Raw genomic sequence first — 14,408 nt, forward strand, 5'->3', positions numbered from 1 at the left:
AGAAGCAGGTCCTTTGTCATCATCATTTTTCAGGAGTTTCATAGAAAATTGTTTAGTAGAAGGAAAAGAGAAAAACTTGAGAGGTTTTCTAGGCCATCTGAAAGTTCAAAAACTATTTTCTCAGAATGATATGCAGAGTCATTAAGATAATATTGGCTTAAGAGCTAAAACTGTGGTTACATATATTTTTTTAAATTACAGAAGATACAATGCAGTACAGTTTTTGTGAGTAAATAAGTAAGAATGAAATTTCAAACAAGAATCTACATATTATAGATTGCTTCATTCTTATAAATGTCCCATCTTGAGAATTTGGTTGTAAGTACTAATTTTGTATTTTATTTTATGGATTATCAGATAAAATTACTCATTGCTCAAAAATCACTATGCAGGAAAAATGCAAAACATATCTTTTCATCAATACTTGCACAAAATTTCTCATGATTTATCTCAGAAAACTGTGCTTTTGTGTTGTTCACAGCAGAAAGTGCTACAAAGCATTGACATTGATGGTTTGTTTATAAAGAAGTGCCTCATTCTTGTTTATTGATATGTCTAGCTATTAATTAGTTTTTCTTTTGTATAACTTCAGGTCAACCTAATTTTATTCAGGCTATTTAGCACTATCTCTTATTATGTTAATCCTATAGTTATAATAATAACATAAATTTTTATTCAGCAAGTGAAAAAAATAATATCCTTGTCTAGCTTTAGTACCTCCAGTGTAGTGAGTTATTTTCCTTAAGAAATCAAATTTGGATTTCCTTTTGCACAGAAATATTAAGATTTCTGGAACTTCCCGAAGACTACATCCAGTAAATATTTAGTGTGTCTTTGCCATCTGGGTTTTAAGATTCATTTGGTTTAATTCAAAGATTAAAGACAGAAAAATTGGACCAAATGGTAGAATAAACCTCTGTGGAAAACGTGCTTCTGCTGTGATGATTTTTGAGATTAATTGATTCTTTAACTTGTAACTACTCCCTGTGACTTCAGTTGCAGTTAATAACTGATTAACCATAAGCACATGATTAATTGTCACAGTGCATGCTGGGTTAATTCTATCATGTCTCTAGAGTACCCCAGTTTAAGCGTAGAGTAGACTAAGCAAATGCTTTCATGATTTAGTATCAAACAGGTCTAGCTAATGTATGAGAAAGGTAGCGTATATCATCATTATATTTTATTTTCTTAAAATGACTTTAATTTGTCATCTTCTAGCATATTTTTTAATGTGTTTTATTGATTATAATGTTATATTTGTCCCAATTTCCCTTCCCTCTTTTCCCCTCCACCCGGTGGCCCCCCTCCCTCCAGTTGTCCCCCCCTTTTAGACCATGTCCATTAGTTGTGCATATAGTTCTTCTCAACCTCTCTCTGTCTATTCCATTTCCTCCTACCATGCTCCTTAATTCCTATATCATCTCCCTCCCTCTTCCCCTTCCCCCTCCCTGCTGACCTCCCCCCAATATGCTCCCCATACCTATAGTTCTTTTTTTACTCTCATTGCCTGTTTAGTTTGCCTTTGTTTCAATTCCCTAGCTTCTGTTGTTGTTTCTTGTGATGCAGTTTTCATTTTAGTGTTCATAGTTTTGATCCTCCTTTTTCTAAACCAGTCCCTTTAACATCTCATATAACAGTGGTTTGGATCTAATGAACTCTTTCAGTTTTGTTTTGTCCTGGAAACACTTTCTCTGCCCTTCTATTCTGAATGACAACTTCGCTGGATAGAGTATTCGTGGTTGTAGGTTTTTGCTTTTCATTACTTTGAATATTTCTTGCCAGTCCCTTCTTGCCTGCAGGGTCTCCCTTGAGAAGTCAGCTGATAGTCTAATTGGGACCCCCTTGTACATGATTCTTTTCTTCTTTCTTGCTGCTTTTAAGATTCTCTCTTTATCTTTAACTTTTGACATTTTGATTATAATGTGTCTTGGTGTGGTTCTCCCTGGGCCCAGTTTTTTTGGAACTCTCTGTGCTTCCTGGACCTATAAGTCTATTTCCTTCCCCAAGTTTGGGAAGTTCTGCTTTATTATATTTTCACTTAATTTTTCAATTTCTAGTTCATCTTCTTCGCCCTCTGGCAAACCAATGATTCTTATGTTGGGCCTTTTATAGCTGTCCCAGAGCTTTCTGATCCTCTCATCATTTTCCTTGCTTCCCGTTTTTTCTCTCTGCACTGGTTGACTGTTTGTTCCTTCTTTGTGTTCTGGTTTGTTGATTTGAACTCTGGATTTTATTTCCTCACCATCTGTCTCGTATGTGGTTTTGTTCCTTTCAGTATGAGTGTTTTTCGATTCTTTCTCATCTTTTTCCAGATCTTTTGTTAATTTTGTAAGCCACCTGATAACAATGGCCCTGAACTGAGCCTCTGACAGGTTTCTTATTTGCTCATCTGTCAGATTCTTCATCTGTTGCCTGGTGAGCTGCGCCACTGGGATTTCTATAGTTGTCTGCCTCATTTTGACAGATGCGTTTTGTTTTCTTGGGCCGGCAATAGGGGGCAGTGCCTGTGTACTCGTCACAACCCAGCGACAAGCGCCGATCTGCAACCTTTCTCGCTGGCGCTTTGTCGTCACCACCCAGCGACCAGTGGCGATCCGCAACCTATTTCGCAGCCCTGTGGTGCTTTGTGTGGGGGCGGGGGTCCAAGATGGATTCACACAGTTATTCCGCTAGGAGACCGGGATCCGTCCTCCCGCCCCCCCGGGCCTCACTGTTCAAGGCGATGTGGTGGCTGCTTTCCCCAGCGTTAGGGTCGCGAGCTGCCGGGGGTTCGACTGCAGCCGGGGTTGTTCTCCCCGCCGCTGTCCCAGGTGCGACCGCAAACAGCACCGCCCCCTTTCGCTCCCCCTACCTGCCCAAAGGGCGCCGCTGGTTTATAATTTCATACGTTGGGCTTCCGTGTAGTTTTATTTTCTGGAATTTCTAGTTATCCTTTGTTTTGAAGTAGTTGTATTCCTCTCTAGTTGTAGAGGGAGGCCGAGCATGTCCGTCTAAGCCTCCATCTTGGCCGCAAGTCTCATCTTCTAGCATATTTAATCAAACAAAAAAGTTACCAAAATATTATTTCAGTTACAAATGGGTACTGTTGCATTTATGAGGAAAAAAGTAATTTTTTTCTAGATTATCCTACTGGTATATATGAGTAACCTTGCTGAAACTTGACATTGATTATATTTGTTACAAATTGGTCTTTCTTTACATTAATTTATTAGATCATTATTGAATACTTATGTCCATTATGTTGAGTTCTAGGGATACAAACATGACAAGGATATGGGTATTATGTACATAGGGGTATGTTTTATAAAATACCGTATCAGTTATATTTTTTAAGTATATTTAAAACAATTATTCAAATATCAAATAATAAAGTAAGTGATTTATATTATTTTATACATGTGAAGAATTTTGACCTCTGTTAAATAATAAAAATCATATGCTCTTTACTTCAAAGAACATTTTTCACTTGTTGATTTATATCATCTCTGGGTATTTGAATTTTACTACTTAGCCTATAAATTAAAAAATTTAAAGGGAAGAAAGAGATGCAGAAAAAATGTCAGCAATAACAGAAAATAGTCTAGTGTGATTTTATAATATTATCAAAGTGATTTTGTATGAAAATTTACTATAGTATGAATAAAGAGAGAGATCTTATGCTCCCTGAACTGTAAATAAAGACTGCAGAAAATTAGAAATGATAACCTCAAGGTCCTTGGATAAAACTGTGTTGCAGGTACTCTGTCTAAATCCCAGGAGTGTTGGAAGATCCTTCTCATAAAAATTGTGCTTAGCTGGAAAGAGCCACCTAACCGGAGAAGCCCTAATCCAGTAATTGATCAGTGTTCTCTGTAGAGCAACTCAATAAGACAGTCTGAAAGATTATCTCAGCTCTATAAAGTTTCTTTTGGATCATCTGAAGACTTTGTAGTGATGCACCACAGTTTAACTCCCTTCACTGCTTAATCCTACTTTTTTTTCATATCACTACAAGGATTGATTCTGAGAGCATCCCAAAAAATTTCCTACATGCATTATTTTTATCAACTAATCATATTATTAAGGAATCATTCTATATGGTCTGAGGAAGTACACTGTAAAACAGAATGTTAATTGTAGAGATAGAGATAGAGTTTAGCCCACTAACTTGACAGGCAATGAAAATCCGTTGCTGGTGATTTGAATGTGATAGTAAAAGTGTTAAAACTTTCACTGATGATGAACAAAAATATCTACCAATGGAAAGTAATGCACTGTGAATTCAATACCCCAGGCTTTTGAGGAATTCAAGGGAAAGTAATAATTATAAGGACAATGAAATCAGTTTCTGCTGGGTTCTATTCATGTAGTGGAGAAAAAGAAAGAAAGACTGAATGTGATTAATCCGGAGTTGAAGGTAATGGTGTGAGAATAGGTCTTTTTAGCAGAATATAGAGACATTTTTCTTCTGTAGCCAGAGGTCACAAAAGCTGATAACAAGGCTTAGAACTTTTTAAAAGAGTATAGCAGAGCTTCAGAGAAGCTCAGATCCTCAAACCAGCCTCTGAACCTTAGGTAGAATAAGTGGATCCCTGACTTGGGCAGTAGAGTATATCTGGGTTTATGATTTTAGGAACCTTAAAACTGTAGATCTTCCTAAATCTCCTATGCTTAAAAAAGTGATCCCTTTCTTCCTCATTACAGGCTATCACTTTCTTCTCAATTAAAGACAATGCAGAAACTTCTCCCTTTTGTGTTAATACATATACCCTAACCTCCATTCCCGGCTTTCAGATCAATATATAGGGTCAATGGAGACATTATTCGGCCATGGAAATGCTGCATCTAAGATAAGAAAGGGACTATGCTTCAACTAAGCTGCAAAAGCTAGCCAATATTTACTGACAAGAGTCAGGAGAATATGTATGGACTTGGATCCTGAGGCTGCTGAATCAAGTGGGGTGAAGAATAAAATTTAATAGGATTGGGTATGAAGAGTCAGATCAAATGGAGAAGAAGAATAAACGTTTATTGACATGGAAACATTGGTCCATGATATAAGATTTAGCATGTTGGCAAGAATAACAAAACATACTTCTTGCTAGTGTTTCTGAAACTTGAATAAACAGTGTTTCCACTAAAGGAATTATAAATGCCAGAACTGCTGTGCAGATAGTCGGAAAAAAAGGATCAAAGACTCAGATGTGTGAATACACAGTTAAGAGTACAGAAAAATCATCAACTCAATATATTCTCTGTAAAAGCTTGAAGGACATCCCAAAAACACCGCTAAAGAATGTGCTATGACTGAGATACAAGCATCATTGAGAGGCTAAGAGGTGACTATCGTCTGAAGGCAAATGTTGATGGCAAGTGAATCTACTACAGAAATGAGCTCCCTGAGAGAAATGGGGATCCCATGATCTCAAAATAATAGAAGATAGTTGGCAGTAAATAGTTTTCATAAACAATGTGAGCACAATTATCTTAATGAATGATTTCAAATCTGTCCAGGGCTCTGGACTCATAAAGAGCTATGCAAATGGTCAGTAGAACATAGCATTTCTTGGAGCAAAATAAATGGACAATCAATAAGGATATTACCCAGCCTATGCAATTAAAGAAATCAGATGAACAATCAGGAAGCTGAATATAGTTACATAATAAAAATTCATGACTCCTTGCCCAATTTCTGAATATGAGGTAATTTTCAGTTCTTGAACTCTTTGACTGAAGGGGAAACTAAGTTACCAGAAAGAGCCTTGCAATACCATACCAGAGCAAGTAAAAATGATAATGGTTTTCCCAATTCTTTCTACAAAGAACATATACCCATTTACTTGAATAACTATATGCTAGGAAAAGTGAACTGCTGTAAAGTTTTGGATACTGTTGTACACAGGATCCAAGTTGACCTTGATTCAGAATCATTATGCCCCTTTGCTATTAGATTTGGGCAGATGTGTGCCAAGTAAAAATGGGATTGTGATCCACATCTGGCTTGTATTGTGTCTACTAGTCCACAAATCCACCCTGCTCTGAGTTACCTAGTTTTCAATTGTGTAACTAGAATGGACATACTTAATAGCTGTCAGAACCTCCATTGATTCATTGACCCTGGGGGTGAGAGCCATCCACTTTCAGCTGAGACATAGGAAACATAATATAGTATCCCAGAGAGAAGAGCAGATTTAATGCCACCCATAAAATCTTAAATGTGTGCTGGAGGTGGTCTATCTCATATTCCATTTATTGACTATGTTGTCTCCTGCTGAGACCAGATATTCTGGAAGATGATAGTGGACTATCTAAACCTCTTCCAAGTAGTGTCCTGATTGCACTTTATGCCAGATATGGTATTTTTGCTAGAGTAGGTTAACATGGCTTCATGCATGGTATGTGTCCAGTGTGCTCTTTTTCCATTTATTTTAGGAAATATCAGAAATAATTTGCATTCAGTTTTGACAGACAATAGTATACATTTTCAGTCTCACCCTAAAGCTAAATTAACTCTTACACTTATTTTCATAACTTAGTCCAAAGGAATATGGGCCATGTGCACATTTTACTAAATACAGTGTGGTTTTACTGTATCAGTGAAATCACATTCCTCTGTTCAGTTGAACAAGAAGTGGCTAGTTCGTTGGCTATATTGGTAAGACACACATAATCCAGAGGGTTAGAATAAGACTGTTAAGATTCAGTGACCCACAATATTAGTAAAATTTTAGAGATCCAGTGGTATGGAGCTTGGCAGGACATTCCCTCTGAAGTAGAACACAGGTTATTGCATCTCACAATTCCCATCCTTCAGAAAGAAACAGTGCCTGCTAGGTATCTCTGGGTTCTAGGTCATATTCTGGCCTAGGAAATACCATTCAAATCCACCTATCAGCTTCAACTCAGTCTCAAAGTAGGAAAGGGTTCTGTAGCAGACCCACACTGTGATTAAGCAGCCCTCATCCTTGTCACACCAACCTTGAGAATCTATGCCATTAGATATATAAGTGCTGAAAAAGATGCTGTATGGTTTTCAGCAGTCTCTGTAGGAGAATAATAAAGTAAATGTTTAGGATTATGAATAAATCCATGCTGACTGAAGTCAGGAATTATACACCATTCATAAAACAGCTCCCCATGTACTATTAGGCATTGGTAAAAATGGAGTGTCTATATATGCAACATCTAATGATGATCTGGTCTGAACTGCCAATCAGAAGTTGGATTTTGATATTTCTACAATACCCACTGATAAAATAAGATAGACTCATCAGTAGTTCGTCATTAGATGGAAGTGGTTCAACCAGGATGAGGCATGGCCAGGGCCAAAGTGCCCAAGTAAGCTATTCAAGCAGGTGCCCAGACCCCTGTGACACATATCAGTGTCCTACCAGTGCCTCTTTCTCAATACCTGCCTGAACACATAGAAGGTCACTTATGAATGGATAAAGGAGAAAAAAGGCTAAGCTACTTCCATGATGGTTCAGCTCAGTATATACACAAGTTAAAAATTAGACTGCTACTCCACAAGAATCCCACCCTAGAATTTCCATGATAGGCAAGAGTAAGGGAGAATCTTCCCAGTAGGAAGAACTTTGCTTTAGGTAGTATACATAGTCAACCACTTTGTGTGGAAAAATATATGTTAAAGTATTTTGGTGGACCTATGTAAGTGGCATGAAGTGTAATAATATTTGTGTTGTATATTAATGAGCACCACAAAGTATCCACATCAGAAAAATAACAAAATAGTGAAGTAGACTGAGTAATACAGATAGCTGATATCAACCAGCTTCTGTCATTGGTCATTCTTAGCTGGCACAGCAAGCTCATGAAAAATAAAGGTATAATGGTAAGAATGGAGGCTATGCATAAGCTTGAATTGGGTTATCATCCATGCAGACTGGTATATCCACTGCCACTACAGAATATTCTACCTGGCTGCAACCAAGACAAACATTTACCTCTTGCTAAAGCAATGTTCTTTATGAACACCAACTATTTCCTTGGTAGCAAATTGAGTACATTAGACCTTTATTACCCTGAGAGTGACAGTGTGTAGTTTTGACTGAATTTGACATGTATTTGTGGTATGGATGTTTCTGCTGACCTCAGCCAGCAGCAGCCTTATCAAAAGGCTTTTTAGAGTGTTTTATTCTTAACAAAGGATCATAGCTAACCACTTATGGGACCAGAACACAATTTACAGATGTAAAGATGTAATAGTGGAAACATTACCCTGGAATTCTCTGATCATATCATACTCTACACCACCTAAGTATGCTAACTTATTAGAGTTATAGAATGTACTTTGTATGAGACAACTGAGACTTGGAGAGGTATTATCCCGTCAGAAGGGTGTGCTGTCCTCCAACATGCAATATACACCCTAAGTCAATTACCATTATTATAGGAGGCTTTTTGTTCACTGTAGAATACATAGGTTCAAGAATCAAGGAGTGACCCCTCTTACTAATGTCACATTCAGTGACCCACTTGGGGAATCTATATTTCCCTTCCTGCTTCTGTGAGCTTTTTCAGTTTAGAAGTCCTAGTTCTCAGAAAAGGAAAAAGCTTTTATTAAGTGACACAGCAGGACTCCCATTAATCTTTAGGCTATGGCTGCAACTCAGTTGTTTTAGGCTTTCTGTGTCAGGAAACTGTAGATAAGAGGAGTCACCATCCTGGTACACGTGACTGACCCACATAATCAGCTGGAGGTAGGACTATTTTACACTGTGAGGTAGTTAAAAAATTGTTTGATACCCAATTGATCCACTGAGTCATTTCTTAGTATTCTGTTGTCCAATTTTGGTGTTAAACAGGTAAGTATATCAGCAATGACTTGAGAAAGGCATGGTGACCAGGGAATCAAAATCCTCAGTGGAAAAGGTCTAGTAACCTCACCAGGTACTTAACATCAATTGATGTACTAACTCAGTATGAGTTATTACTAATAGTAGAGGATTGGTCATGAGTTCTAAGGAAAGAAGTCTGCTTAACATGAAAGTGCAAGGTGAAGCAGCAAGTGCTGATTGAGAAGCTGCAGCAAATTGTCCAGATAACCTAGCTAAGGTAATAAATGAAGGTGGCTACACTAAAAAACAGATTTTTTTAATGTAGGTAAAAATAGTCTTATGTAAGAAGAAGATGCCATGTGTGACTTTCATAGCTAGAAAGGAGAAGTCAATGCCTGGCTCAAAAGCTTCAAAGAACAGGCTGACTCTCTTCTTAGGAGCTAATGCAGCTGGTGACTTCAATTGAAGCCAATGCTCATTTAACATTCTGAAAATCCTAGGGCCCTTAAGAATTATGCTGAATCCACTCTGCCTGTGCTCTATAAATGGAACAACAAAGCCTGGATGACAGCACATCTGTTTACAACACGATTTACTGAATATTTTAAGCCCACTGTTGAGACCTACTGCTCAGGGAAAAAAATACATATTTTTTTCAAAATATTACAGCTCATTATTGACAATGCACCAGGCCACCCGAGTGCTCTAATGGAAATGTACAATATTAATGTTCTCCTGCCTGCTAATATAACATCCATTCTGTAGTCCATGGATCAAGGAGTAATTTTGACTTTCAAATCTTATTTAAGACATACCTTTTGTAAGGCTGTAGCTGTGAGAGATAGTAATTACTTGGTGGATCTAAGTGAAGGAAAATGAAAACTTTCTGGAAAAGATTCACCATTCTAGATGCCATTAAGGAATTTCCTGATTCATGGGAAGATATCAAAATATCAACATTAACAGGAGTTTGGGAGAAATTGTTTCCAGCCCTAATGGGCGATTTTGAGGGGTTCAAGATTTCAATGCAGGAAGTAACTGCAGATGTGGTAAAAATAGCAAGAGAACAGAATTAAAAATGAAGCCTGAAGATGCGACTAAATTGCAGTGTCCTGATAAAACTTGAATGATGGGGAATTGCTTCTTATGAATGAAAAAATAAAGTAGTTTCTTGAGGTAGAATCTATTCCTATTTAAGGTACTGTAAAGATTATTGAAATGATAACAAAGGATACAGAATATTACATAAATTTAGTTAATAACTTGGTGGCAGAGTTTAAGAGGACCGACTCCAATTTTGCAAAAGTTCTACTGTGGGTACAATGATATCAAACAGCATTGCATCCTGCAGAGAAATCATTCATCAAAGAAAGTCAGTTAATGAGGCAAACTCACTGTCTTACTTTAAGAAATTCCACAGCCACCTGAGTCCTCAGCAACTACCATGCTGATCAGTCAGCAGCCACCAACATGGAGGTAAGATCTTCCACCCTCAAAATGATTTTAACTCATTGAAGGCTCACATGATGGTTAGCATTGTTTAGCAATAAAGAACTTATTAAGTTTTTAAAATTATTTTCTTGGACATAGTGCTGTTACTCATGTGATAGACTACTACAGCAATCTCCAATTGACACTGCAAGAATTTTAAAAACATGCAATATCTGACTATTTAGTCAGGTGCACTTACTTCTTTTCGCTTTGACTGCCAAATTTTTTAAAAAATGACAATAGCCAACACAAAAGTAGCCATCCAATGTATAAAGTTGGTGCAAAAATAATGTCCAATTTTAAGGTCTATTTTAAAAATGAAAAAGCCCATGGTTATGAAAATATTTATTAACATAACCTCCTTTGCTTTTTAGAACCTCATTCCACCTGTCAACTGGCATATAAATGCCATGCTTTTAAACTTCTTTAGGTTTTGAAGCAAAATATGAATCCAACTTATTTTCAACCTCTTTTCTTGGTGTCAACCTAAGACCATCAAAATGGTTCTCTAGTCCCCAAAACAAGTGATAATCAGAAGGAGCAAGGTCAGGAGAATATGGAGGATGAAGCAATATTTTCCAACCAAGCTGTTTCAAGAAGTTTTTGGTGAATTGAATTGTGTGAGAATGAGCATTATCATGATGGAAGATGACACCCTTTCTGTTGACTAAGGAGGGTCGTTTTGGCTTCAAAACTGTTTTCAAAAGATGAAGTTGTTCACAGTAAAGATTAGCAGTAATTGCTTGATTGTTGTCTAACAGTTCGTAAAGGACAATTCCTTCCATATCCCACCATACCCTCAACAGGATCTTCTTTGGATGAAATCCTCCTCTTGGTTGTTGAACTCTTCTTCCTCCTCTACTGATCCACGATCGGTGGCATTTAATGTTAATGGTAAAGGATCCACTTCTCAGCACCTGTAACAAGCCTACCTAAAAATGGTGCCTGAAGGTGTCGTGAAAGCAATGATTCACAACAAGCAACACGCTGTTGCAGATTCTCCGGAGACAGTTTGTGTGGGACCCATTTTCCAACTACTGAAACCTTTCCAATCCTTTTCAGTTGGTGTAGCATGGTTGTATGGGCTACGTTAAATTGTTCTGCAAGTTCTCTAGAGGTAATGGTGGGGTTTTCTGTGACAACAGCTTCCAATACTTCGGAATCAAGTTTTATTGGACGACCCTCTTTTGGCTCATTTTTCAAACTGAAATCCCCACTTTGGAAACAGGAAAACCACCTCCTGCAACTTCTTTCAATCACTACATTGTCCCCATAAGTGCTCTGAATAGACTTTGCTGCTGTACTTGCATTGGCACCTTTATGAAACTCATAGAGTAAAACAGTTCTAATGGGGTCTTTATATGGGATGAACATGGGAACAAATATTGTGGACGATTATGAACAATACTTCAATAATCTGAAAAAATAAGGTATATATTAGTCACTGTGACATCAAAAAATCATAAGAAGAGGCACACATTTAATAAATACTATCTAAAACTTTCTTTTAAAAATGTTGGACATTACTTGTGCACCAACCTGATAAATGAATCAAAGTTATACCTATTTTTTTTTTGTCAGAGTGGCAAAAAAATACATTTTTTGGTGTACCATAAGATTTTAGTAATTAGCTTATATGTTCTATGAACTACAGTATAGTGTAAACAAAACTTCTGTATGCCCTGCTCAAACAAAAATATTAATTTAACTCCCTTTATTTTTACACTTGCTTTACTGTGGTGTCCCAGAACTGAACACGCAACATTTCTGAAGTGTGCCTATATGCTTTCTGCACAGATATCTCTGTCTTAGAGTCTCTTTTCCAACAAACCTGACTGAAGGCAAATTCACATGTTCAGTAGGCATTCAGTAATATACAGAGTATATGTTAAACATGTCATGTCATATATGTTGCTTAAACTATATATCATATGTATATATGTATATAAATATCACTTAAATATATATTTTAGCCATGCTGTTATTTGACTTGCATAAAACATACCTTGTTTTTGGCCATGGCCAGCGTGGCTCAGTTGATTGAAGCATCCTCCCATAAACCAAAAAGTCATATGTTTGATTCCTGGTTAGGGCACATGCGAGGTTGTAGGTTCATATGAGAGAAAACCAATCAACATTTCTCTCTCACACTGATGTTTCTCTTTCTCTTGCTCCCTCCCTCCCTCCTTCTCTCTCACCCTTCCTCCCTTCTCCTCTCTCCAAAATCAATGAGTGTGTCTTCAGGTGAAGATAAAAATAATAAAAATAAATGTTACCTTGGTTTGGGCATTTTTTAATCTAAAAATAATTTAGGAGTTTTATAAAGTAGAAAGTCTTAAACATGGATGAATCCAATAGATAATTTTGCCAATACAATGTTCATTAAGATTGATTGTCACAGGATTAGGTTCTCTGATGGCTGGTGACCCAAAAAAATTCAGATCAGGGAAGAGCATGTTTAAGAAGAGGTTGTGTCTATTTCCAGGGTCACCTTTTGACACTGCCATCAATAAGAAAAGACCTAGAGATGCATCAATGAATAGATGTTGGAAGGTAAAATATTATTAACTATGTAAAACCAAAGGAGAGTACCACCATTGTTACACTGTTTGCCATCCAATTCTGTTTTGATTTTAAACTCTCTGGCTTCAAAATTTCCTTTCAACATAGCACAGCTCATATTTTACAAAAATCAGGCTATGACTGACAAAATTGTTTTTACAAGGAAAAATTGTCCATAAGTAATCACAACATGAATTGTGTACATTAATTTTCAAGTCACTAAAGCTGAATTCAGCTAATCAGTCTCCTGTAGGATTTGATATAGTTCAAAGACCTTTAAACTGTTCATGATAATGCTAGCATTCCTAAGTACTCCAAGTTATTTACACCAAACAACACATATCCCTGCATAGCTAACAGAGTAAATTTAAAAAGAAAGTTCCTTAAACTTTACTGAGAAGCAACAGTTCTGTATATTTATACAAGGTATGACTGTCAAGTAATTCACATTCAAAAACTGTTTTTTTTTAACTGGGGAAATTTGGGATTCTATTTTTTATGTTGGTTCTGTAGGGTAACTATTATTTTACTACTTTTAATGGCTTTCAATTAATTTAATATGTTAAAAAGGATGTTTTCTAGGGAAGAATGTCTTTTATATATTCAGGGTAGCATATGCTCACACACCTCACTATTGTTATGTTTAGTATATAAATATGGTAGCTCTTCAAATTTCACATAAAAATGCTGGACATGTATAAATATTTAATAGCCTGAACAAATTGCAAAGTGACATTTACCTATTTAAAATGTAAGACAGTGTATTATGAATTGATAAGATAAAGCTTTAAAAGCAACATAAAATTAATGGGAGTCTAACCAAAATCGTATTAATAACAATAATAATAATACCTCACTTGTATTGAGAATTAACTATGTGTCAAGGCTTTATGGGCTGTCTCATTACATCTCCAAAGCTCTGTTAATATGTACCATGATTATTTCCATTCAATTGGTAAAGAAATTTAAGACCACAAAGGTTAAGTTACCTTTTAGAGTTGTAGAGCTGAAGGAGTAAAGCTCAATGAAATTAATATGTAATTAGAGCAAACTTTTTGCATCACTCACTTATAGACTAAGTTTAGTAGCATGTGGAAACAAGAGTTCTTGTTTTATTTTTTCATTTTTATTGAGATATATTTGACATATAACATTATATTAATTTCATAAGTATAACATAATGATTCAATATTTGTATGTATTGTGAAATGATCACAATAATGTCTAGTTAACACCCATCACCACACACTGTTACAATTTTATTTTTCTTGTGATGAGAATGTTTAAGATTTACTCTCTTAGCAACTTTTAAATATGCAATACAGTTGTTCTTTTAAAGCAAGCACACTTTTTAATTTCTTTTTCTTTTAAGAAAAAACCCTGGGATATTGCATATCAGGAGTTGGCAACCTATGGCAGGCAACAGCCCATGAGCCAAATCTGGCTGGGTCACTTGCAGTTATAAATAGTTTTATTGGACCTTACAGGCATTCATCTTTGATTCATTTTTACCTATTGTCTTTGGCTACTTTCACACTACAATGGTGAAGCTGAGTAGTTGAGACAATGACTGTA

General features: G+C 36.4%; 1 protein-coding gene across 1 annotated transcript in view; it reads left to right on the plus strand.

Annotated features, from left to right (window-relative positions):
- MDGA2 (MAM domain containing glycosylphosphatidylinositol anchor 2) overlaps positions 1–14,408 on the plus strand; it is an 849,851-nt gene that overhangs the window by 519,879 nt on the left and 315,564 nt on the right. The window lies entirely within an intron of this gene.

This window comes from Furipterus horrens, unplaced genomic scaffold, assembly GCF_987537825.1.
Source record: "Furipterus horrens unplaced genomic scaffold, mFurHor1.1.pri manual_scaffold_3, whole genome shotgun sequence".
Classification (NCBI taxonomy): domain Eukaryota; kingdom Metazoa; phylum Chordata; class Mammalia; order Chiroptera; family Furipteridae; genus Furipterus; species Furipterus horrens.